This window comes from Mirounga leonina, unplaced genomic scaffold, assembly GCF_011800145.1.
Source record: "Mirounga leonina isolate KUSES-001 unplaced genomic scaffold, KU_Mleo_1.0 Mir_101664, whole genome shotgun sequence".
Taxonomy (NCBI): Eukaryota; Metazoa; Chordata; class Mammalia; order Carnivora; family Phocidae; genus Mirounga; species Mirounga leonina.
In genome coordinates, this window is record NW_023270175.1 from 9,967,163 (window position 1) to 9,992,513 (window position 25,351).

A 25,351-nucleotide genomic window follows, 5' to 3' on the forward strand; every position below is an offset into this window, starting at 1 on the left:
ATCATCCTTATCAGCATTTAAGGCCTAAAGCCATGTTGGACACCTGTAGCAGATACCTGTGATATGAAAGCAAATGACTTCAGACTACTGAGCTGGATCCCCTCAATCCTCCCAAGAGCAAGCACATTCAGGCAACAATTTGAGACCCTTTAGCACTCTTTGGGAGATAGAGTTGTATGCATACACACTCACATACACATACACACACACACAAACACACACACACTAGATATTCATATGTAAAGTGATTTAGATTATGCAACTCATTTTAGATTGCCCGATTCTTTTTATAATTTCTCCTCCTTCTGATTTGAATCTAAAACCTTCAAATAGATGTTTTGATTTTTCTAGAAGCAAGCATTTGTCTATCACAAAATATTTAAAGTTCAAACTTCTGCAACTTTTTTCTGTTAAAGAACATGACTACTTTTAGTGTACCAAGCCTATAATCAACTTTAAGTGGCTTTCATTATTATCCCACCATGTACTCAAATCTTAAAAAGTTGAAAGCTCTCGTGTTTCTAGAGTAAGGGAAGAACTCCACCTTATGGTGATATTTTGAAGTACACCCAAGAAAATGCCACTAAGCTCTCTGAACCCAATTTTCTGTCCGCTCTTTCACTCCACCTACAAGATTTTTAGAATTCTTCTAGAAATTTCTAGGGGAAAGGAATAAAAAAATGCCAACCACATCCTCCAACAAACAGTAAATCCTCTTCCACAATATGCTCAAAGTGCCAAAATGGCCAGGACTGAGTTAAGGTTAAGCAAAACCTTTCACTTGGTTATTGGACAGGGTACTAGGTAAGAAACTACATGTAAATCAGTAAAACACCGGAACCTTTTTTACTTGATACCAAATAATAATAATAATAATAATAATAATAATAATAATAGCTAATGACTATTGAGTACTTATTGTGTGTCAGGTTATATGCCATATATATATACTAATTTAATACTCACACAACCTTTATATAAGGTAGACACTATTATTAACTCTATTTTATGGATGAAGAAACTGAAGCCTAGAGAAGTTACACAAATTGGTTAAGGCTACATAGCTAATAAGTGCTATTAAGAGCCAGGTACTTGGGCGCCTGGGTGGCTCAGTTGGTTAAGCAACTGCCTTCGGCTCAGGTCATGATCCTGGAGTCCTGGGATCAAGTCCCGCATCAGGCTCCCTGCTCAACAGGGAGTCTGCTTCTCCCCCTGCCCTCTTCCCTCTCGTGCTCTCTGTCTCTCATTCTCTCTCTCAAATAAATAAATAAAATCTTTAAAAAAAAAAAAAAGAGCCAGGTACTTGAAGTTCACTAGCCCAGACTCTAAACCATTGTGCCATACTGCCCCTCCCTATAACTCAAATTTGGTATGATCTCTCTCAAAATAAACAACTCGAAGCCATGGTCTTGTCCACATTCTGTGTCAAAATTGGCAAAGGTAGGACAAAACCCCTGATTCGATTTCTATTCCTCCCATGATCATCACAGATTTAGAATCATTTGGCTTACGTCCCATGTTCTTTCTCTATTGTGGCAAGGATTGTTTGTGATTTTGAGTATAAAGTCTTGTAGCAGAGGGCTATAGATTGAATGTTTGTGTCCCTCCAAAATTCATATGTTGAAACCTAATCTCCTCTGTGATGGTATTAGGTGGTGGGGCCTTTGGAAGGTGCTTAGGTCATGAGGGTGGAACCCTCATGAATGGGACTAATGCCCCTCTACGACACCCAAGAGGGCTCTCTTGCTCCCACACCTCCATGTGAGGACACAGCCAGAAATTAGCCTTCTATGCACTAGGAAGTGGGCTCTCAGCAGACTGAATCTACTCGCACCTTGATCTTAGACTTTCTGCCTCCAGAACTGTGAGAAATAAATGTTTGTTGTTTGTGTCACCCAGTCTTTGGTACTTTTTTTTAAAAAATATTTTATTTATTTATTTATTTATCAGAGAGAGAGAGAGAGAGAGCACAAGCGGGGGGGGGGGGGCAGCGGCAGAGGGAGAAGCAGGCTCCCTGCTGCGCACGGAGCCCGATGCGGACTTGATCCCAGGACCCTGCGATCATGACCCGAGCTGAAGGCAGATACTCAATCCACTGAGTCACCCAGGCACCCCCAGTCTTTGGTATTTCTATAATAGCAGCGTGAATGGACTAAGACACTGAGAGTCTAGATTGTGTGTCCCTTCACCATTTATCTTGTGCCTTTTCCTACTCCCCATCTCAGACCCCTCAAACATCATTCATTTAAAACCATGTTGAGGGACACCTGGGTGGCTCAGTTGTTAAGCGTCTGCCTTCGGCTCAGGTCATGATCCCGGGGTCCTGGGATCAAGCCCCGCATCAGGCTCCCTGCTCCATGGGAAGCCTGCTTCTCCCTCTCCCACTCCCCCTGCTTGTGTTCCCTCTCTCGCTGTGTCTCTCTCTGTCAAATAAATAAATAAAATCTTAAAAAATAAAAATAAAACCATGTTGAAAATTACGCATTTCTAAAAAATCCATCAATATTAATTCAATTCAAATCAGGATTTTTCCTAAAGCATTTATTTCTAATACAAAATCGGTCTCCTGTGCTATACTTTTTTTAATTTGGTAAAATCTATATGCTTGGTGTTTGTTTTCAATTTGAACAAGCACTAGTTTTTGTTTGTTTTAAAATAAACTTTATTGGGGTGCCTGGGTGGCTCAGTCAGTTAAGCATCTGCCTTGGGCTCAGGGCATAATCCCGGGGTCCTTGGGATCAGCCTGCATTGGGCTCCCTGCTCAGCAGGGAGTCTGCTTCTCCCTCTCCCTCTGACCCCCTCCCTGCTTGTGCTCTCTTTCAAATAAATAAATAAAATCTTTTTTAAAAAAATAAAAATAAAATAAATAAAATAAAATAAGCTTTATTAAGGTGGGCACTTGATGGAATGAGCACTGGGTGTGATGTGCAACTGATGAATCACTAAATTCTGCCCCTGAAACTGGTAATACAGTATATGTTAACTAAATTGAATTTAAATACAAAATTAAAAAAAAAAAAACAAACCTTTATTTTGGAATAATTTTAGATTAACAGAAAAGTTGCAAAGATGATAGAGAGTTCCTGGTTCCTGTATGCCCCTCAGCCAGTTGCCCTAATGTTACTATCTTACATTAGTATGACCCAGTACTATGGTACATTACTACTAATTAAACCACAGATTTTAGGTGGATTTTATCAGTTTTTCCATGAATGTTCTATTTATTGCTCCAGGATCCAACCCCAAATATCACTGCATTTAGCATAATGCCATTTTCACACCTACCAAAAATGACTAATTCCTTAATCTCATCAAATACCCAGTCATTACCCCCATTTCCTTGGTTGGCAGATACGTCTTGTAAGTTTCTTGGAGTCTGTAACAGTTCTGCCTCCTTCTTTGTGTTTTCCTGCCACTTATTTATGGAAGGAACTGGATCATTTGTCCTGAAGACCATTCCACACTTTGGGTTGGGCTGACTGCATCCCCCACGGTGTTGGTTTAGGATGCTCCTCTGTCCTCCATATTTCCTGTAAAGAGGTATCTAGATCTAGCATGGGGGTTGGTGAAATTTTTCTCTAAAGATCCAGATAATAGATATTCTAGGCTTTGCAGGTCATATGGTTTCAACTCCGCCACTGTGAGGCAAAAGCAGCCATTGACAATAGGTAAACAAGTGGGTGTGGCTGGGTCTCAATGAAACTTTATTTACAAAATCAGGTAAAGGGCTGGATTTGGCTGGGAGACCATAGTTTGATAATCCCTGATCTAGAGGATCAATCAGATTGGGTTTTAGTGGTTTTGTTTTGTTTTTTAAGAATAATTCTTTGACAGGGCTGGGTATCTCCTGTGGCTTCATCGGGTGGCCTATCACATCTGGTTGTCTCTTTTAGTGATGTTGCATTTGTAGGGGTTCTGCTGTTACCAGCTTGATCCATCCATCATGAAGGTCTCCATTGGTGGACTGTATTTCAACCTTCCTCTCTCTTCTGTGGTCGGGAGCACTTGTGCAGTGCATGCCTTGAACAACCACACATGAGCAGCTCTGTCCAACATTTGTTATTCCCCTTGGCGTCTTTGGTTTCAAACAGCACATAAAATAGTAGCCCTAAAGGTTCTTAGAGTGCCACAAACTACTACTTGGTAAAGAAAAAGTTTCCAGGGGGAGCCTGGCTGGCTCAGTTAGTGGAGAGTGAGACTTGATCTTGGGGTTGTGAGTTCCGGCCCCCCGTTATGTATAGAGATTACTTAAAAATAAAATCTTAGGGGCACCTGGGTGGCTCAGTCGGTTAAGCATCCAACTCGATTTCAGCTCAGGTCATGATATCAAGGTCATGAGATCAAGCCCCATGTGGGGCTCTGCGCTCAGTGCACAGTCTCCTTGAAATTCTCTCTCCCTCTCCCTCTGCGCCTCCCCCAGCTCATGTTTGCTCTATCTAAACAAACAAATAAATAAAATCTTTTTAAAAATAAATAAAATAAAATCTTTAAAAAAAAAAGGAAAAGTTTTCAGATTTCTTGAGGAAACACAGATTCTGGATTCCTCTGGATCAGAGGTGTACAGACTGCAGGGTTTTTTTTCCCAAAGATTTGTTTATTTAAGAGAGAGAGAGAGTGAGAGCGAGTGGAGGGAGGGGCGGAGGGAGAGAATCTTCAAGCAAACTCCCTGCCGAGTGCTGAGCCGGGAGCCTGGAGTGGGGCTTATCCATGAGATCATGACCTCAGCCAAAACTAAGAGTTGGACACCCAACAGACTGAGCCACCCAGCTGCCTCCAAGTTGCAGTTTTCACTTTCCACAAAAATGAATTCCTTGCTAACTTTTAAAATCTGGAAGATTTTATGTAAAAATCTGGTTTTTCCAGTCCTCTTGGAAAATGAAGGAATCTGGCTGCTTTGGACCAGGTGTGTCAAGAACTGACTGGAACTCAGAGTGACTGCCCCCTTTACATTAGGCACACACTAAGGAATGGTGGGGATTGCGGCATCCTGCAAAGGCACATGCCCTGTCATTTACCACTTGAGTGCCTGTGAGCTTCTCTGGCCACTTTAAAATGAGTTGCTAGTGTTTTGGTATTCAATACATTTACATCACCTACTCCTCTCCAAGTTGTCCCATTCCCCTCCCCACTTATATCTCCCACACCCCCAACATTCATTGGTTTCTTGTATGTCTTTCCAGAGCTACTTCATTACAAACACATGAAGGGTGCAGCAAGCACTAGTTTTGATGGAAAATCTGAAATGGTATTTTCTAGTACTTCCAAAGCTATTACCAAAGTCATATTCCATTAAGAGGAAACCCCTTTCTTATTCATTCATCTAACAAAAATTTATTGACCTTTTAACTACTCCTAGGCTCTGGGGACACAATAATGAAAAAGCCAAATATGGTCCCTGGCCCAATGGAATTTATGGTTGGAATATTATTCAAAATAGAAGAGAGAGAAGATGACTGACCCAGGGATGCCTTCTAGATATAATTTTTATAAACAGTGCGCTACCTTCAAAGGAGAGTTACCAGCGTGCACATTCTCTAGCTAGATGACAAAAAAGTATATTTATAATCTTTGTAATGCCATCAACAGAAAGTAAAACCTATGAATATTCCAATGGAGGAAAACAGGATCATGTTCTATATTCAAAAATTACCAGATGACATTTTTCTTACCCTGCCAAAACAAGGGAATTAGAGAGGTCTAGGGCTGTTCTGGAGGCCACCCGGCCATGGGCATCTTGCCTTTGGAATCTGGAATTCCTTGCTAAGCTAGAGGCAATCTGGAAGTAGCTCAGCCTGACCCAAATGAAAACCTTGGGTAAATTCCTCCTTGCTGGGGCGCCTGGGTGGCTCAGTTGGTTAAGTGACTGCCTTCGGCTTAGGTCATAATCCTGGAGTCCCGGGATCGAGTCCCACATCGGGCTCCCTGCTCAGCGAGGGGTCTGCTTCTCCCTCTGACCCGCTTCCCTCTCGTGCTCTCTGTCTCTCATTCTCTCTCTCAAATAAATAAATAAAATCTTTAAAAAAAAAAAAATTCCTCCTTGCTTTTTTATGCCTGTGATCCTTGGGCACCACCAAAATTGCAAATGCTGGCTGGCCATCAACAATCCAACAACTTCCTCAAAGCCATTCCACCCTTCCTCCCTTCTTTATCCATTCCTTGACACTTTTCTCTCTCCCATTTTCACTGCATAGTCTGGAACTCTTAGTCCATGATAAACAAAGTCAACTCCTATGGCTGCCACTTGTTCCCTGAACACTCACTCCACTTCCTCCTGCTAATTGAAAGCAGGCTCTCTTCTCTACAACACTATGTCCCATAGAGTCATCTCAAGGCAATTCTTTCTACTAGAGTTTGCATATTGGGCTGGAGTGAGGGTAGGGAAAACTGTATTACCGTTCTCCTTACTCCAACCGCCCCCCCCCACACACACACACTGCATTTTCTAAACCAGCGGCTGGCAAACATTTACTTTAAAGTACCAGATAGGAAATATTCTAGGCATTGTGGGACATACTGGCTCTGTTGCAACTACTTGACTCTACTGTTGTAGCTTGAAAGCAGCCATAGACAATATGCAAACAAATGGGCATGGCTGTGTTCCAATAAAACTTTATTTACAAAAACAGGCAGCGAGACTAGATTTGACCCAAGAGAAGTTTGCTAACCTGTACTATAAACTATTAATCTTTCCAGCTCCTATAAAACAAAACAAATCCCTTCTTACTTGAAAAATCACATTAACTATATACCCCACCTTACCTCTCCCTTGCTCCTGTCATGTACTCACCTCCCGGTCCAGCCATGTTTATTAAGGATCCTGGCATCCGGCTCATAGGTCACTTCTAGTCCCACAATCATCCTGGATGATTCCTAAATCCATAAGGATAATCAATGTAACACCACAGCCTCACAGTGCCTTGACTTCCTCAATTCCAATGACTTTCATCCCCATTCCATGTCAATAACCTACTCCTTTGGGAAATATTACACCTTTGATACCTTCACATCAATATCCCATGCAGAACACAAATTCTTATCCTACAGACTTTCCAACACTTTACTCCCCAATAAATCTGCTCTTTGACCTGAGAACCCCTCCATTTTCTCCCAGTTAGGTGGCCCCCACCTGGCCTCACTTTCCTCCTCCCCAGTCTGAACACACCATGGTCAATCACTATTCTCTCTTGCTGCTTCCTCAATCACCTTGAGCTGCCTTCTTCTCACTGTTCTTTTGCTATCAACACCATACCATACTCCCCAGTCAATTCAATCACCAAATTTCTCTGATCCTTTAGCCAAATGGCTGAACGTACTTGGAGAATACTATCCCACTGTATGAATGTGAGACACAGAAACTTGTGATTTTAAATCTTATCTGGTCCCTCACTACCTCTAGTCTATCTTTTTCAATGGTTTTTGTTTAACTCCCCTATCATATTAACCTTAGACAAGACAACATAATGCTATAAAGAGATTGCAAATAAATAAATAATCCAAAAAAAAAGAGAGAGATTGCAGGCTTAAAAACCAAACAGCGTTGGGTCTGAAATCTGGTTCCACTTATTAGATGTATGGTCTTGAGCAGGTTATCTAACATCCTATTACATCAGTTTTTTCATGAGAAAAATGGAAATAATTCCTACTTTATATATTAAATAAGATTACGTATGTAAAACAATTAGCACAGTGCCTTACACCCAGCAAGTGCTCAATAAATGATAGCTATTAATACAAGCTCATATTCAGCAGGTGACTATACCTACTTCACCAAGACCATTAAGTGTTTCTTAGCCCAAGTTCCCCAGAAAGCAGAGCAATGGTTGATGTGCTATTTGGTTGAATTGTACGAAATTGCTGACATTCAACTGTTTGACATACAGAAATCAAAGGCTTCAGCCTCATCTGTTATTAGGGAGTGCAATCCCAGGAAAGCAATGGGGAGAGACAGTGGGAAACGAAAGAATAAGAGAGTCAATACGAAGGTGCATTGGTATCACACTTGAGGTCATGGGGTACCATTTTTTGAAAGATCATAAATACATGACTTGCATCTCTGATCAGTCGACAAGGAGGATGGAAAGAGAGTTTAACAGCTAGCTCTTGTCTTTTATTAGCCAAAGCTTTGCACCGCTGGGTCAGGTTAACTCCTCTACACTGTGCATGGAGTCTCGACACCCACAGGAAAGCACCAGGGCGTGTGATGAGAAGCTGGCAGATTGCACTTGTCTAAGTCCATCAGAGCCTACTCAGAGAAGGGGCTGGGACACACAAGCAATAGGCCAAAGACCACTGAGACAAATAAGGCCAAGAGGATCTGAACTGGTAAGAGGTGGCTGATAGAACACATGAATTCCCTCAATTTTTTTTTACTCTGCACTTTCCTATAACTGTAATTCACTCTTCCTTTTGGTCAGAGGAAGGGATATCCCTCCACTCATTTAGGCCTAAAGCCAACTCCCACCTATGCTCTCCATCTTGATCCCTCCCACCTCCAGGATCTTTTACTTTCAACTTCCCCCACTTTCCCGATCCTTTCCTCTCTACCTTTGTACCATCTTAGGGCTCTCCTTAAAATATCCTTCCTTTACTTCACACAGGCTTCTAACTACTTCCTTTTCTCTTTCCTTTCTTTCTCAGCAGAATATCTTAAATGAATAATCCAAAGTTACTATCTCTACTTTCTCACCTCGGAACCATATGAACAGATCTCATCACTGTCTTATAACACCTTTGCTGAGGTCACCAATGACCTCCATTTGACCATATCCCTTAGACATAATTTCGGCTCTATCTCTCTTGCTTTCACTGCAGCATTTGGTCCTGTTGACCCCTCCATTCTTACTGAGATTCTTGGTTCAGTTACCATGCCACCTTTATTTGTTGCTTCTCCTAATTCTTTGGCTGGTCTCTTTCCTCTCAGCCTCTATCTGATCCTTAAGAGTCAATGTTCCCGGGGCGCCTGGGTGGCTCAGTTGGTTAAGCCACTGCCTTCGGCTCAGGTCATGATCCTGGAGTCCCGGGATCGAGTCCCGCGTCGGGCTCCCTGCTCGGCGGGGAGTCTGCTTCTCCCTCTGACCCTCCCCCCTCTCATGTGCTTTCTCTCTCTCATTCTCTCTGTCTCAAATAAATAAATAAAATCTTAAAAAAAAAAAAAAAAAAGAGTCAGTGTTCCCAAGAATTCTTTCCTCAGCCTCCTTCTCCTCTTACCCCACACACGCTCCCAGGAAGTTATCATCTAGTCCCCGGATTTCAAGTATCACTATGTGCTGATGACTTCCAAAGTTGTATCTCCAGCCAGAGCTCTCCCTGCACACTCATCTTGTAAATGCCCACCAAGCAGCTGGATATATCCACCAAAGCAAGATACATCCAGCTGCTTGATGGGCACCTCAAACAGGCACCTCAAATTCAACATATTACCACCGGAACTCATTATATTCCCAACCACCTCCACCTTAATCTTGCGCACAAAATTAATCTGCAGATAATGCCTGCTATCCTCATTACACTTTGCATTTTATTCAACGATTAATGCTTAGGCACCTACTCTATGCCATATAGCGTTCCAGATACTTGCTCTGATCTCTTTGGCTCGCCATACGCCAGCACCTGCTATTTGTTCCTGGACCCTTCATTTGAGCTACTCTGCCAGGGGCACCTGGGTGGCTCAGTCGTTAAGCATCTGCCTTCGGCTCAGGTCATGATCCCAGGGTCCTGGGATCGAGCCCCGCATTGGGCTCCCTGCTCAGCGGGGAGTCTGCTTCTCCCTCTCCCTCTGCCTGCTCATGTTCTCTCTCTTTCAAATAAATAAATAAAATCTTCAAAAAGATAAAATAAAATAAATTCCTCTATCAGTGAAGGATTTGGGCACTGGGAAAAGAATTTTTCATAGAAAAAACCCTGGACCCCTGGAACCACTAAGGTCAGCTGAAGTATTTGCACCAGGGTAGGGCTCTTGTCCAAAGGGCCATACCCTCCACACCACCCAGCTCAGGGCATAAGGGAACATGCAGTGGGGGATGGAGAGGATGATAAGGAGTAGCCATCTGTTCAGTGTGGCTCCTTTAACAAGCTATACCTATTCCTACCAGGAAGTACCAGGGACTACATAAAATATGTAGCCAATAACTTCTACCACACTTCGTTCAAAGATTAAATCCTGAATTTTCCAGCCTAACACACACCTTCCATCCCATTCTCTCTCTTAAGTCTTCCAGCCACAGACTTTAGTTTTTGTCCATACTACGTCCTGAAGTGGATACAGAGAGTTGAATCCCAGGTCATGGTTTTGGCACTTTCGAGTTAAAACTCTGTTACGGGGCACCTGGGTGGCTCAGTCGGTTAAGTGTCTGCCTTTGGCTCAGGTCATGATCCTGGGGTCCTGGGATTGAGCCCCTGCGTTGGGCTCCCTGCTCAGCGGGGAGCCTCTGCCCTTCCCCACTGCTCGTGCTTTCCCACTCTCTCTCAAGCTGTCTCCCTCTCTCAAATAAATAAATAAAATCTTAAAAAAAAACAACAACAGGGGCGCCTGGGTGGCTCAGATGGTTAAGCATCTGCCTTCGGCTCAGGTCATGATCCCAGGGTCCTGGGATCAAGCCCCGCATTGGGCTCCCTGCTCCTTGGGAGCCTGCTTCTCCCTCTGCCTCTCTCTCTCTGTCTCTCATGAATAAATAAATAAAATCTTAAAACAAAACAAAACAAAACAAAACAACAGCCCTGTTACTGGTTCCAACAGTGTTCTGACCTAGCTGTCCTGCCTCAATGGCTGACACTCAAAAACAAGTGAGTAGGGGCGCCTGGGTGGCTCAGTCATTAGGCATCTGCCTTCAGCTCGGGTCCTGATCCCGGAGTCCTGGAATTGAGCCCTGCATGGGGCTCCCTGCTCAGCGGAGAGCCTGCTTCTCCCTCTCTCACTCCCCCTGCTTGTGTTCCCTCTCTCGCTGTGTCTCTGTCAAATAAATAAAATCTTTAAAAAAAAAAAAAGTGAGTGAAATGGGTGGTTAGGCAAGATTACGAAGGGCCTTGAACATCAGATTGTGAACCATGGACTTAAACTAGTAGGAAGTAGGCAGTCTGAAGTTTCTAAGCAAAAAAGCAAGAAGATGAAAACAAAAGCCATGTTTTAGAATCTGGTACGAAGAAATAGTAGTGAAGGCTGAGGAGGAAGACTGAATGCACGGAAATCTATTAGAAAGCTATTTCGGAATCCAGAAATGAGGTAATCAGCCCAGCCAAGGCAACCACACCTGCCTCATCTCTTCACTCCTAATCCCTTGCCCAACAGACTCTAAATGAGGATCCACAGCCAGCATGGGAGGACAGATGGCTATATTTGGAATAAGTTCAGAACATCATAATGACCATAATGATTGACATCACTACAGGTCACTCTTTTGATGGTTTAAATTTTTAAAAAGAGGTCCTTTGCCAATTCAACATAAATGTCTGAAGTGTCCCCTTCACTTTGAGCACTAGAATTTCAGGCTATTTACTAGGGCACTGCCAAGAACAGGATGACTATCTCCTAAATTGTCCATGCCTTACTTTGCAAATTGTCCCTCATTAGGCTCTCATTTTATAATTGAAAAAAATTTTTTTAATTCTCTAAAGGCTCACACAGCTTTCATGGTTAACAGCCCTGAAACAGAGGTGTTAATTATACCTCTAGATCTGACAAAAACTAATATGAAAATGTTTGTAATAACATTTAGCCAATCAACTAGAGCTTTATTTGCTCATTTAAGGAAAGAGATTTTACTCATTTGTTCCTATATATAACTGACTTCTCATTTGATTCCTACCACCAATGGTCCAGGTCTACTGTAATCAAAGTATAAAATGTGGGGATAGAAAGAGTGGTACACAGTCTTATAGCCAAGGATTATAAGCTTTTATTTTAATAGTTACTAGGAAAGCAGTGTGATAAACTAGTAAGACTACGAAGCTAATTAGAATTAGGAAAGAAATATCCATAATTCACTAAAACAAAATATCGTGTACTCATGAGAATATTTAATAAAAGTATTGGAATATATTTTTTCCTCAGCTGTAATGTATCTACCATACATAGTATCTAAAAATCTCAAAGATATTTTACATTATTTACAATAAATTGGCATGAGATTCAGTTTAATAACACCATCTGACTAGGAATAGAAAGAATTTCAATTTCAAGAAATAAGATAGGCTGGCATATTTTCCTTAATCATTACACTGTAATATATATACAATGGAATATTATGCAGCCATCAAAAGGAATGAGATCTTGCCATTTGCAACAACGTGGATGGAACTGGAGGGTATTATGCTGAGCAAAATAAGTCAAACAGAGAAAGACATGTATCATATGACCTCACTGATATGAGGAATTCTTAATCTCAGGAAACAAACTGAGGGTTGCTGGAGTGGGGGGTGGGGTGGGAGGGATGGGGTGACTGGGTGATAGACACTGGGGAGGGTATGTGCTCTGGTAAGCGCTGTGAATTGTGCAAGACTGTTGAATCCCAGATCTGTACCTCTGAAACAAATAATGCAATAAATGTTAAGAGAAAAAAAAAAAAGAAGAAGGTAGCAGGAGGGGAAGAATGAAGGGGGGGAAATCGGAGGGGGAGACGAACCATGAGAGATGATGGACTCTGAAAAACGGACTGAGGGTTCTAGAGGGGAGGGGGGTGGGAGGTTGGGTTGGCCTGGTGATGGGTATTGAGGAGGGCACGTTCTGCATGGAGCACTGGGTGTTATGCACAAACAATGAATCATGGAACACTACAAATCTAATGATGTACTGTATGGGGATTAACATAACAATAAAAAAAATTTTTTTAAAAAGATCATGACAGGGGTTAAAAGAAAAAAAAAATCATTACACTATAAAACAGAGCAATGCTATGCCCAATCCAACAAGACAGGATCATAATCAAATGCCATTTAAAATAAAGAGTCATGGAGACACCTGGGTGCCTCAGTCATTAAGCGTCTGCCTTCCGCTCAGGTCATGATCCCAGGGTCCTGGGATCGAGCCCTGCATTGGGCTCCCTGCTCAGCAGGAAGCCTGTTTCTCCCTCTCCCACTCCCCCTGTTTGTGTTCCCTCTCTAGCTGTGTCTCTCTCTGTCAAATAAATAAATAAAATCTTAAAAAATTAAAAAAAAAATAATAAAGAGTCATGGAGCACCTGGGTGGCTCAGTTGGTTAAGTGACTACCTTCGGCTCAGGTCATGATCCCAGGGTCCTGGAATCGAGTCCCGCATCGGGCTCCCCCTGCTCTGTGGGTAGCCTGCTTCTCCGTCCCCCTGCTTGTGCTCTCTCTGTCAAATAAATAAATAAAATCTTTTAAAAAATAAATAAATAAAATAAAATAAAGAGTTATGGTGCTTGCTTTGGCAGCACGCATCCTAAGATTGGAACGACACAGAGAAGACTAGCACGGCCCCTGCACAAGGATGATGCACAAATTCACAAAGTGTTCCATATTTTAAAAATAAATAAATAAATAAATAAAGAGTTATGAAAATGGAGTATTTTTATTGTTTAATACTAAGTCTTGGATGGTCAGAAAATCATTTGAATTATTAAAAAATTCAAAAGTAAATCAAATTCCAAGGCAAGACCTATGATTTTTCTGTCCATGCTAATGCATGTTGTTAACTATTTTAAAACTTATTCTTCTTAAATGTAAGGGAAGACACATCTCTGAACATTGAGCCCTAGTGTGTCAGTTTCCAAACAGTTTTCTGATATTGCTTCAATATTGGCTGCATACACTTTTATCCCGCCTCTAAGAGGTCAGTGGTATAGTATGGTCTAAGGTTTTCAACGTTGTTTCCAGAGCTTAAAATTTTCAGGTCAACCAGCAGATCTAACAAGTGTCTGAGTCTCATGGGAGGCAACCTTTTTTCATGTTGCTTGTGTCCATGCTTGTAGAAAAGGAACTCTTATTCCTTTGACTTTCATTTTGGGGTTTATAAAATGAAGTCAAAGTAAGAGGTGATGTCAGCATGGACAGAGATATAGAGTGAGATTTCAACATCAGTCCTTCATTAGGAGCAAAATCTTCCAGACTGGGCTAATCTGGAGAGGAGGTAATCACTTGATATGGAGTATTTTCTGGGTCACCAGAAAGGTCCCTCACTTTTAAAAAATTCTCCCTGGAAACCAACCTCCAGGACTCTTTAGAGATTCCTTACTTTGCTTTAAGTCATTGCATTTCTAGAAAGTAAAAGGCAAATACCTCTTGGAGAAATAGTACATTAGCTGTAATCAGTAGAAACTAGATTCTTTTGAACATGAAGGGATATGGGTGAAAATGAATATTTGACACAGATATGACTTCCTAAAGAGCATGGGCGAGTTTGGGATCATGCAGAGCTTTTAAGAAAGCTACATGACAGGGGCGCCTGGGTGGCTCAGTCGGTTAAGCGTCTGCCTTCAGCTCAGGTCATGATCCCAGGGTTCTGGGATCAAGCCCCGCATCGGGCTCCCTGCTCAGTGGGGAGTCTGCTTCTCCCTCTCCTTCTGCCACTCCCCCTATTTGTGCTCTCTCTCACTCAAATAAATAAATAAAATCTTTAAAAAAAAAAAAAAGAAAGCTACATGACAGCATAAGAGCATTGGGTGACTAGACCAAAGGGCATCTCGTGGGAGGAGATGAGGCCACACGCTAGTTTCACAATTTTGCCAAAGGCCATTCTGCTTCCAGACATACAAAACAGAAAAAATACTGCCTAACTGTAACAATTCTACATACCTTTCCTAAAGATATTCTTGGTATTGGAATAATTTTTATCTTTAGCTCAGTAAGACTAGTCAAGATTAAAATGTAAAAACAAATGGGGCGCCTGTCTGGCTCAGTCAGTAGAGCATGCGACTCTTGATCTCAGGGTTATGAATTTGAGCCCCACGTTCAATGTAGAGATTTCTTGAAAATAAAATCCTAAAAATAAAATGTAAAAACAAATGAAATCACGAGTATCAGAAGAAAATGTGGCTGAATACTTTTTATATTCTTGAGTGGAAAAGGTCTTTCTAAACATGATGCAAAGCACAAAGCCATAACATAAAAGACTGATAAATATGACCACCCAGAAATAAACAAACAAAAGTAAAGGACTCGGGTCATGATCCCACGGTCCTGAGATGGAGTCCCATATCAGGCTCCTTGCTCAGCGGGGAGCCTGCTTCTCCCTCTGCCTGCCACTCCCCCTGCTCATGCTCTTTCTCTCTCTGACAAATAAATAAAATCTTTATAAAAAAAAAAAAGAAAACTGAAATGCTAAGAAAGAACAGAATCATGTAATATTCTCCAATAAAACCAACAAGGCATAAAAAGTATAGAAGACAAAAGTGGGAACAAAGAGAAAACATTAACAAATATGGTAAATGTTAATCCAACTGCACTTTAAAGGTCAGTGGTCTAAATACACCAATTAAAAGGCGAAGATTGTCAAAAGGGATCAAAAAACAAGACCCAACTATATGTTGTCTGCAAGAAATCCACTTTAAATATAAAGATACATATAGATTAGAAGTAAAGGAATAGAGAAAGATACACTAAATATATGCAAATAATCACATGAAAAGATGCTCAATATCATTTATCATTAGGGAATTGCAAATTAAAACAACAAGATTCCACTACACACCTATTAGAATGACCAAAATCCAAAGCAATGACAACACCAAATGCTGGTGAGGATGTGGAGCAACAGGAATTCTCATTCATCGCTGGTGGGACTGCAAAATGCCACATCCACTTTGGAAAACACTTCTGCAGTTTCTTATAAAACTAAACATACTCAGGGCCCCTGGGTGGCTTGGTAAGTTAAGCGTCTGCCTTCGGCTTGGATCATGATCCTGGGGTCCTGGGATCGGGCTCTGCGTCAGGCTCCCTGCTCAGCGTGGAGGTGCTTCTCCCTCTCCCTCTGCCTTCTGCTCCCCCTGCTTGTGCTCTCTTTTCCTCTCTTTCTCTCCCTCTCTGTCAAATAAATAAATAAAATATTAAAAAAAAAAAAACTAAACATATTCGTACCATGCAAACAAACAGTTGTACTCTTTGGTATTCACCCAAATGAGTTGAAAACTTATACCCACACAAAAACCTGCACACAGATGTTTATAGCACTTTTGTTCATAATTGCTAAAATGTGGGGTCCCTGGGTGGCTTAGTCCATTAAGCATCTGACTTTGGCTCAGGTCATGATCTCAGGGTCCTGGGATTGAGCCCTGCATTGGGCTTCCTGCTCAGTGGGGAGCCTGCTTCTCCCTCTCCCTCTGCCCCTCCCCCCTGCTCATGCTCACACGCACTCTCTCTCAAATAAATAAAGTCTTTAAAAAATAATAATTGCCAAAACGTGTAAGCAACCATGATATCCTTCACTGGGTGAATGGATAACTAAACAGTGATACATCCATCTGACTCTTCTTTTTTTTTTTTTTTTTTTAAGATTTTATTTGTTTATTTGACAGAGAGAGACATAGCGAGAGCAGGAACACAAGCAGGGGGAGTGGGAGAGGGTAAACAGTGATACATCCAGACAATGGAATACTATTCACCACTTTTCTTTTTTTAAGATTTTATTTATTTATTTGAGAGGGAAAGAGAGCACAGGAGTGGGGACAGGGGCAGAGGGAGAGGAAGAAGACTTCCTGCTGAGCAGGGATCCTGACCTGGGGCTCAATTCCAGGACCCTGAGACCATGACCCGAGCCAAAGGCAGACGCTTAACCAACTGAGCCACCCAGGTGCCCCTATTCACCACTTTTAAAAAACGAGCTATCAAGCCATAAAAAGACACCAAGGAAACTTAAATTACTAAGTGAAAGAAGTTAATCTGAAAAGGCTATATAGTGTATGTTTCCAACTATGTGACATTCTGAAAGGCAAAACTATGGGGACAGTAAAAAGATCACGATTACCAGAGGTTAGGGAGGAGGGTGGGAGGAATAGGCAGGGTACAGAGAATTGTTAGGGTAGTGAAATTAGTGTGATACTCCAAGTGTGGGTACATGTCATTACACTTCTGTCCAAAACCCACAGGGTATACAACACCTAGAGTGAACCCTAATGTAAACTAGAAACTGGATGATTATAATGTGTCAATGTAGGCTCATCAATTCTAACACATGTGCCACTCTGCTGTGGGATGTTGACCGTGGGGGAGGCTGTGCACGCGTGGAGAACAGTTCAAATAACAATATAGGGAAAATATTAAATGAATAAAGTGTGTGTAGATCTTTGTGGCGGTGATCAAAATGACAGGACCAGTGCATAACTTATTGACTTTATTAGAAAAAGTATATTTAAGTATACATCATTAAATGTGAAGGGATAAACAGATAAAAATACAATATATAGCTTCTCAACCAGCAGAAGAAATAAAGGGAACATAGAAAGCTTTATTAATCCACCCGAAGGTTGGAGAGCAGGGGTGAGGTGGGGAGGGGAAGAAGCAAGGAAAAATGGTTGATAAGTGCAATGAAAACTAAGGGAAAAGATGTGAGCTGCAGAAATACATACACATATATATATATATATATATATATATATATATATATATATATATAATGACACAATTCACATGAAATTCAAAAAGGCCCAGAGGACAAAGCTACCTAATGTTTATGGGTACCTAAATGATAAACACAAAATCTGTGACAGCAGTTATCTATGGAAAGAAAGGAGAATGAGATGAAGGAAGAATATACAGAGTATCTGAACTCTGAACATGTTCATTTCTATTTTCTAAATCTTTTTTAATTTTTTATTTTTTTCATTTTATTATGTTATGTTAATCACCATACATCTCATCATTAGTTTTTGATGTAGTGTTCCATGATTCATTGTTTGCGTATAACACCCAGTGCTCCATTCAGTACGTGCCCTCTTTAATACCCATCACCAGGCTAAGCCATCCCCCCCCAGAACCCTCAGTTTGTTTCCCAGAGTCCATAGTCACTCATGGTTCGTCTCCCCCTCCGATTTCGCCCCCTTCATTTTTCCCTTCCTGCTAGCTTCTTCTTTTTTTTTTTTTTTTAAACATATAATGTATTATTTGTTTCAGAGGTACAGGTCTGGTCAGAGGGAGAAGGAGAGAGAGAAGCAGACTCCCGGCTGAGTGGGGAGACAAAGGGCTCGATCCCACGACCCCAAGATCACAACCGGACACTCTTCATGAAATATAGAGGGGCGCCTGGGTGGCTCAGTCCATTGAGTGTCCCGCTCTTGATTTCTGGCTCAGGTTGTGATCTTGGGGTCGTGGGATCGAGCCCTTTGTCAGGCCCCCCACTCAGCAGGGAGTCTGCTTCTCTCTCTCCTTTTCCCTCTGACCTTCCCCCCGCTTGCTCTCTCTCACTAAAATGTATAAATAAATCTTAAAAAAAAAAAAGATTTAATGAAGATAGGTGGTGGGTACCCAGGCATTCATTATTTTACTTCCCATTCTTGTCTCTCTGTTTGAACTAATTCCTATTTTACAAAATAAGTTAAAGAAGAAGAACGAGGCATAAAAAGTCATGTATATGTATATATTTTATATGAACAGTTAAAATAACATAGATGTTAGGATAAGCATACAAAAAATACACACTTAACTCTTAAGACTGTCTTTAGAGGACTGCATTGCAACCTACTTTCACTGTTATATATTGTAATTTTTTATTTTGTTTTACAGTGAGCATTCATTACTATGGTAAGCAGTAAAAATAATTTTTTTTAAGAAGAAGGGACAATAAAAAAGAAATCAAGGTAGTCTGAACACAACCTTAGTTTTCTTTAGGAAAACTCAAAGTAACAACAGTTAAGACAAAAGAAAACAAAAAACCTTCTGGAGAAATGCTATTTCCAAGCAAACGCCCTCTGAATTTATTGTTCTGCTACATTATGTCAAAATGCTGAGAGAAGCGATAAACAGATCAGTGCAAAATGTAGATATTTTCTTAGATTCTCGCTCAGCATTTCCATTATTGCAAGGGGCAAATATGAAAGAATAAAATGTTATAATTTTGATTAAAGGAATGCCTATGTTATCCTATGGCAGCTGGTCTTGAAGATTAGGTCATTCTCAGGCTGTAATTGGATAATGCTGGCCTTGTTGATTTGAAGTAGAAGGCTAATCTCGGCAGTTTACAGTGACAAGGAAACTGTTAAGATTGCTGGCACGGTAACAGGAAAAGAAAAAAACAAAATGTAATGAGAGAGTGGCAGTTATCATTCATTGTACATTGGGTTTCAAGTATGTTTATATTCCATATAAATATTGTATGTTTGCAAGTATAAAAATCTTAGCATAGATCATGAACATATTGTATCATGAATGCAATAACATGCATTTTGTGTATGAGGGCTAATTTTAACCAGAAATCATAGTTCTGAGATGTAAACTTGGAGCCGTGTGAGCATATCTTGAACAGAAACATATCACACATAACAGAGATATAGGATAATGACACTCTTTCAGGATTATGTGGCAGCATCATTATGAACATATTTTATAAAATGTACCCATGAGTTAGTTCATTATCTTTAATGGAAAAGGAGAATTGCCATAATCATAATTTATAATCCTATTGCTGAGATGGAAATAAGTCATATGGTAGCTATTGGAAGAGAAAACTAAAAGGAAAAAAGGTATTTGAATCAAACAATGCAATGTCATATACATAGGTTTTCCAACACAGGTAGTGCAGTTCTCATTAAATTTTGCTAAGCGTAATGGGCAAATTTTAAAAGATAATTTTATATCAGCATTTCCAAAAAATGGATATGGAAATTTCCCCAAATGGGCCTCCCAAAAAGACAGGACAGAAAAAGGTCCACATGTACCTCTAAATTACCTGGAGGAAAAGTAGTCTCTGCCAACATGCTTCACCTTCTGCAGAAACTGCCTTCAAGTTAAAAATTGCTGTGAAATTTAGCAGCATTTGTTAAAAATTTTAAATGTTTATAACCTTTGAATATAGTCTTTTGACTTCTAGGAAATTATTTTACAGAATCCCATAAGAGCACAAAGATGAATGCATAAGGATATTCACTGCAGTATTGTTCGTCGTTTTTTGCAATAACTAAAAGGTTGATAGTGATCCAAACATTCGTCAATAAGGAGATATTTAAATAAATCATGGTATATGCACACAACAAAATGCAATATATATATATATACATATATTTTTTTAATGACACAGATTCATCAGTACCATCATGGGGAAAGATACACATGCTATATTTTTTTTTAAGATTTTATTTATTTATTTGACAGAGAGAAAAAACAAGCAGGGGGAGCAGGAGAGGGAGAGCAGACTCTCCACTGAGCACGGAGCCTGATGTGGGGCTCAATCCCAGGACCCTGAGATCATGACCTGAACTGAAGGCAGATCCCTAACTGACTGAGCCACCCAAGTGCCCTATACATGCTATATTAAGTGAAAAAATACACTGTGAAATGCTATCTTGAATATAATTGCATATTCATTGTTGGTATCTGTAGGTAAGGAAGAAAAATTAGGGAAATAAGCTGTATACTGTTGACAGTGGAGGCTATGGAAGATTCACTTTTCAGTTTATGTATTTCTGTAGCACTTGAATCTTATACAATGTACATATATTAATTTTGTAACCAGAAAAAATAATTGAAAAATAATTTAAGAGACTGAGATTTTATACACACACACATACATACACACAAACTAGCTTGAGCATTTTGACTTAGTCAAATTAATCAAAAATATATGTAGAAACATGGGACACCTGGGTGGCTCAGTCAGTTAAGCATCTGACTTTTGATCTCAGCTCAGGTCTTGAGCTCAGGGTTATGAGTTCAAGCCCTGCGTTTAAAAAAAAAAAAAAAAAAATGTGTGTGTGTGTGTGTGTGTGTGTCTATAAACAGACCAGGCTATACAAGCTTGATTTTTTTTTTCTCTTTAAGGTGGTGTTATGAACTAGGGCACCTGGGCTGGCTCAGTTGGTGGAGCATGAAACTCTTAATCTTGGGGTTGTGAGTTGAAGCCCCATGCTGGGTGTAGAGATTGCTTAAAAATAAAATCTTGAAAAAAAAATAGTAAGATGGTGTGATGGACTGAAATCTGTTGTGTCAAAATTCTTATTTTGAAAAAAACATTCTTGGGACGCCTGGGTGGCTTAGTCAGTGAAGCGTCTGCCTTCGGTGCAGGTCATGATCCCAAGGTGTTGGGATCGAGCCCTGCATCGGGCTCCTTGCTCAGCAGGGAGCCTGCTTCTCCCTCTTCCTCTGCCTGCCGCTCCCCCTGCTTGTGATCTCTTTCTTTCTCTGTCAAATAAATAATAAAATCTTAAAAAAAAAAAAAATTCTTATTTTGAAGACCTAATTCCCAATAACTCAGAATGTGACTATATTTAGAGACCGGGCCTTTAAAGAGCTAATTAGGTTAAAATGAGGTCATTAGGGTGGGTCATAATCCAATGATTGGTGTCTTTATAACAGGAGATTATGACACAGATACACCAAGCAAAGACCATATATGGACACAGCAAGAAAGTGGTCATCTGCAAGCCAAGGAGAAATGCCTTGGAAGAAACCCAACCCTGCTGACACCTTAATCTTTGACTTCTAGCTGTCAGAATTGTAAGAAAATAAATGTCTGTTGTTTAAAATACCACTCAGGGGGCACCTGGGTGGCTCAGATGGTTAAGCGTCTGCCTTTGGCTCGGGTCATGATCCCAGGGTCCTGGGATTGAGCCCCACGTCTGGCTCCTGGCTCAGTGGGGAGTCTGCTTCTCCCTCTGCCTCTCCCCCGCTCGTGCTCTCTCTCTCTCTCTATCTCTGTGTCTCGAATGAATAAATAAAATCTTTTAAAAAAATTAATTAATTAATTTAATTAAATTAAATACCACTCAGTCTGTGATATTTTGTTATGGCAGCCCTATCAGACTAATACAGACAGTAAACTGATAAGGGAAATCGTAAAAACCACTATAGATCTACATTTTAAAACCTACTTTAAAGCATCAGGGATGACCCTTGGAAACGTGCTAAGTGAAAGAAGCCAATCACAAAGATTACACACTATGATTCCATTTATATGAAATGTCCAGAATAGGCAAATCTATACAGATATTAGTACTTGCCTAAACCTGAGGGCCTTGGAGAGAAATTAGGAATGACCCCTAATGACCACAGGGTTTCTCCTGGGTGTGTGTCCTTAAAATTGTCCTTTGTGTCCTAAATGTGTCCAAAAATTGACTGTGGTGCTGGCTATAAATCTCTGTGAACACACTGAAACGATTAAAGTATATGCTTTGGATACATTTGGATACACAATACAATAGATAAATTGTATTGTGAACCATATCTCATGAAAACTGTTCTTTGTTTGTTTTAAAGATTTTATTTGTTTAATAGAGAGAGAGGGAGAGAGAGCACAAGCAGGGGGAGCAGCAAAGGGAGAGGGAGAAGCAGGCTCCCCGCCGAGCAGGGAGCCCCACACGGGACTCGATCCCAGGACTCTGGGATCATGACCTGAGCCGAAGGCAGACACCCAACTGACTGAGCCACCCAGGTGACCCACGAAAACTGTTTTTAAAAACTCATTTTAGGGACGCCTGGGTGGTTCAGTCGGTTGGGCGTCTGCCTTCAGCTCAGGTCATGATCCCGGGGTCCTGGGATTGAGCCCCTCAGCAGGCTCCCTGCTTCTCCCTCTCCCACTCCCCTCCCTTGCTTCTGTTCCCTCTCTCGCTATGTCTGTCAAATAAATAAATAAAATCTTAAAAATAAATAAATAAATAAATAAATAATAAAATCACAAAACTGATAATAGAAAAGTAAGCATAGAAATGAAATCAAAAGAATTACTGTACAATAATTTACTCAATTCTATACAAATAAATTTGAAAACTTAGGTGAAATGGATTATTTCCTAGGAAAATTTGAATCACCAAAATTAGCCCAAGAAGAGATGAAAAATAAACTAATTACTATGAAAGAAATTGGAAATGTTGTCAAAGAATACCCTAACAATCAAGGAGGCCCGGAAATGTCAGATAAATTTTACCAAATCTTCAAGTACTGAATAACACTGATAGGATTTCACCCATTTCATGGTAGGGAAGAATCCAAATTATCTTCTTCAAATTTCAAGGAAAGCTTGAGCTCAATCTCACTTATGAGTATCAATGCAAACAGATTATACCAGACATAAGCAAATAGAATTACTTAGCCTACTGAAAGAATTACAACACCAATCACCAAGTGGTCTATTTATGAAAGAAAAAAATTTTTAATGCCAGGAAATCCATTAATATAATTCACTATATTAATAGATCAAGGAAGAAAAATATGATCATCTTCATAGATGCCAAAAAGCTATTTGACAAAATTCAACATTGCGTATTTCAAATGCTCGTAATAAACTCGGGATAGATAGAGACTTGCTTAACATGGTATTTAAAACTGTTGGATACTGATGCATAAACAGATAGACATACCAACAGAACAGAATACAGTCCAGAAATAGAGACAAACATATATGGGACTTTAGGAATAAAAGCCACATTTCCAATCAGTGGAGGAAATGGTTATATTCAACAAATGGCCTAGTGACAACTGGCTAGACATACACTAGATCCCTAGCACATTCCTTGCACCAAAATAATTTACAGATGGGATTAGTTCTGAAGAAACTAAAATATATTAGGAAAAATTAACTGGATATGTTTATGATTTTGGAATAAGAAAAGTCCATTTAAACAAAGCATAAAATACAAAAGCCCTAAGGAAAATTTTTATATACTTCACAACAATAAAAATTAAAATTTTCTGCAGGAAAAAATACTCCTTACCTCACAATGATTCCAGATGGATCAAAGATTAAACATTTTAAAAAATCATAAAAAACAATTTTTTTTAAAGGTTCTGTTTATTTATTTGACAGAGAGAAACACAGCTAGAGAGGGAACACAAGCAGGGCGAGTGGGAGAGGGAGAAGCGGGCTTCCCGCTGAGCAGGGAGCCCGATGTGGGGCTTGATCCCAGGACCCTGGGATCATGACCTGAGCCGAAGGCAGATGCTTAATGACTGAGCCACCCAGGTGCCCCCAAAATAAAGAATTTCTTAAAAATAATTCCAAAGTGGGGAAGAACTTTCTTAACCGTGCATAAAATCTAGAAGCCATCAAGAAAACACTGAGAAATTTGCATGCATAAAAATTTAAAGGTCTGCCTAGAAAAAAACACTATAACCAAACTTAAGACAGGCTTGACAAATATTAGCAATTCATATCACAGACAGCACTAGTTTCCTCAATATATAAAGAAGCCCTACAATTCAAAAAGGAAAAGATCAATAAAAAGACAAAGGATATAAACTGACAGTTCACAAAAAAGGAAATTGCTTTTAGAATGTCAAAATTACTGAAGTTCACTCATATTAAGAAGATGCAAGCTTTACAATGAGATACCATTTTCCCCTATTAAACTGTGAAAGATCCAAAAGTTTAATAACACTATTTTTTATGAAGGAGTAAGAAAAACAGGCACTCCTAAAATATCTTTTTTTATGTTATGTTAATCACCATATATTACATCATTAGTTTTTGATGTAGTGTTCCAAGATTCATTGTTTGCATATCACACCCTAAATATCTTTTTTTTAAGATTTTATTTATTTGAGAGAGAGAGAAAGAGAGAGCATGAGCGGGGGGAGGGGCAGAGGGAGAGGAAGAGGGACAACCAGACTCCCTGCTGGTTGAGCACGGAGCCCAACGCAGGGCTCTATCCCAGGACCTCAAGATCATGACCGGAGCTGAAGTCAGACACCTAACCAACTGAGCCACCCAGGCACCCCACTCTTTTATTTCTGATGGGAGTGTAAATTGGTACAACCAGAATAGAGAACAATTTAGCAATACCTATCAAGATTTAAGGGGCACCTGGGTGGCTCAGTCGTTAAGCGTCTGCCTTTGGCTCAGGTCATGATCCCAGGGTTCTGGGATCAAGCCCCGCATCTGGCTCCCTGCTCGGCGGGGAGCCTGCTTCTCCCTCTCCCACTCCCCCTGCTTGTATTCCCTCTCTCGCTGTGTCTCTCTCTGTCAAATAAATAAATAAAATCTTTGAAAAAAAATTTTAAATAATTGACCTGGCAATTATATTTCAGAGAATTTATACTACTGTTATATTCCCACATTTATGAAATGACATATGTATGGTGTTATTTATTGCAGCACTGTTTGCAACTGCAAGGGTTGGAAACAACCAAATGCCCATCAAATAGAGGACAGTATAAATAAATAAAAGATCAGAGCACTTGCTGGTCCAGTCAGTAAAGCATGCAACTCTTGATCTCAGGGTCATGAGTTCATGCCCCCACATTGAGCATACAGCTTACTTAAA

At 40.3% G+C, this 25,351-nt stretch overlaps 1 non-coding gene across 1 annotated transcript; it reads left to right on the forward strand.

Annotated features, from left to right (window-relative positions):
- The first annotated feature begins 13,368 nt into the window (after positions 1-13,368).
- LOC118013691 lies at positions 13,369-13,475 on the forward strand. The gene has a single exon (XR_004680096.1). It is a non-coding gene; the product is annotated as a U6 spliceosomal RNA (small nuclear RNA).
- The last annotated feature ends 11,876 nt before the right edge of the window (positions 13,476-25,351 follow it).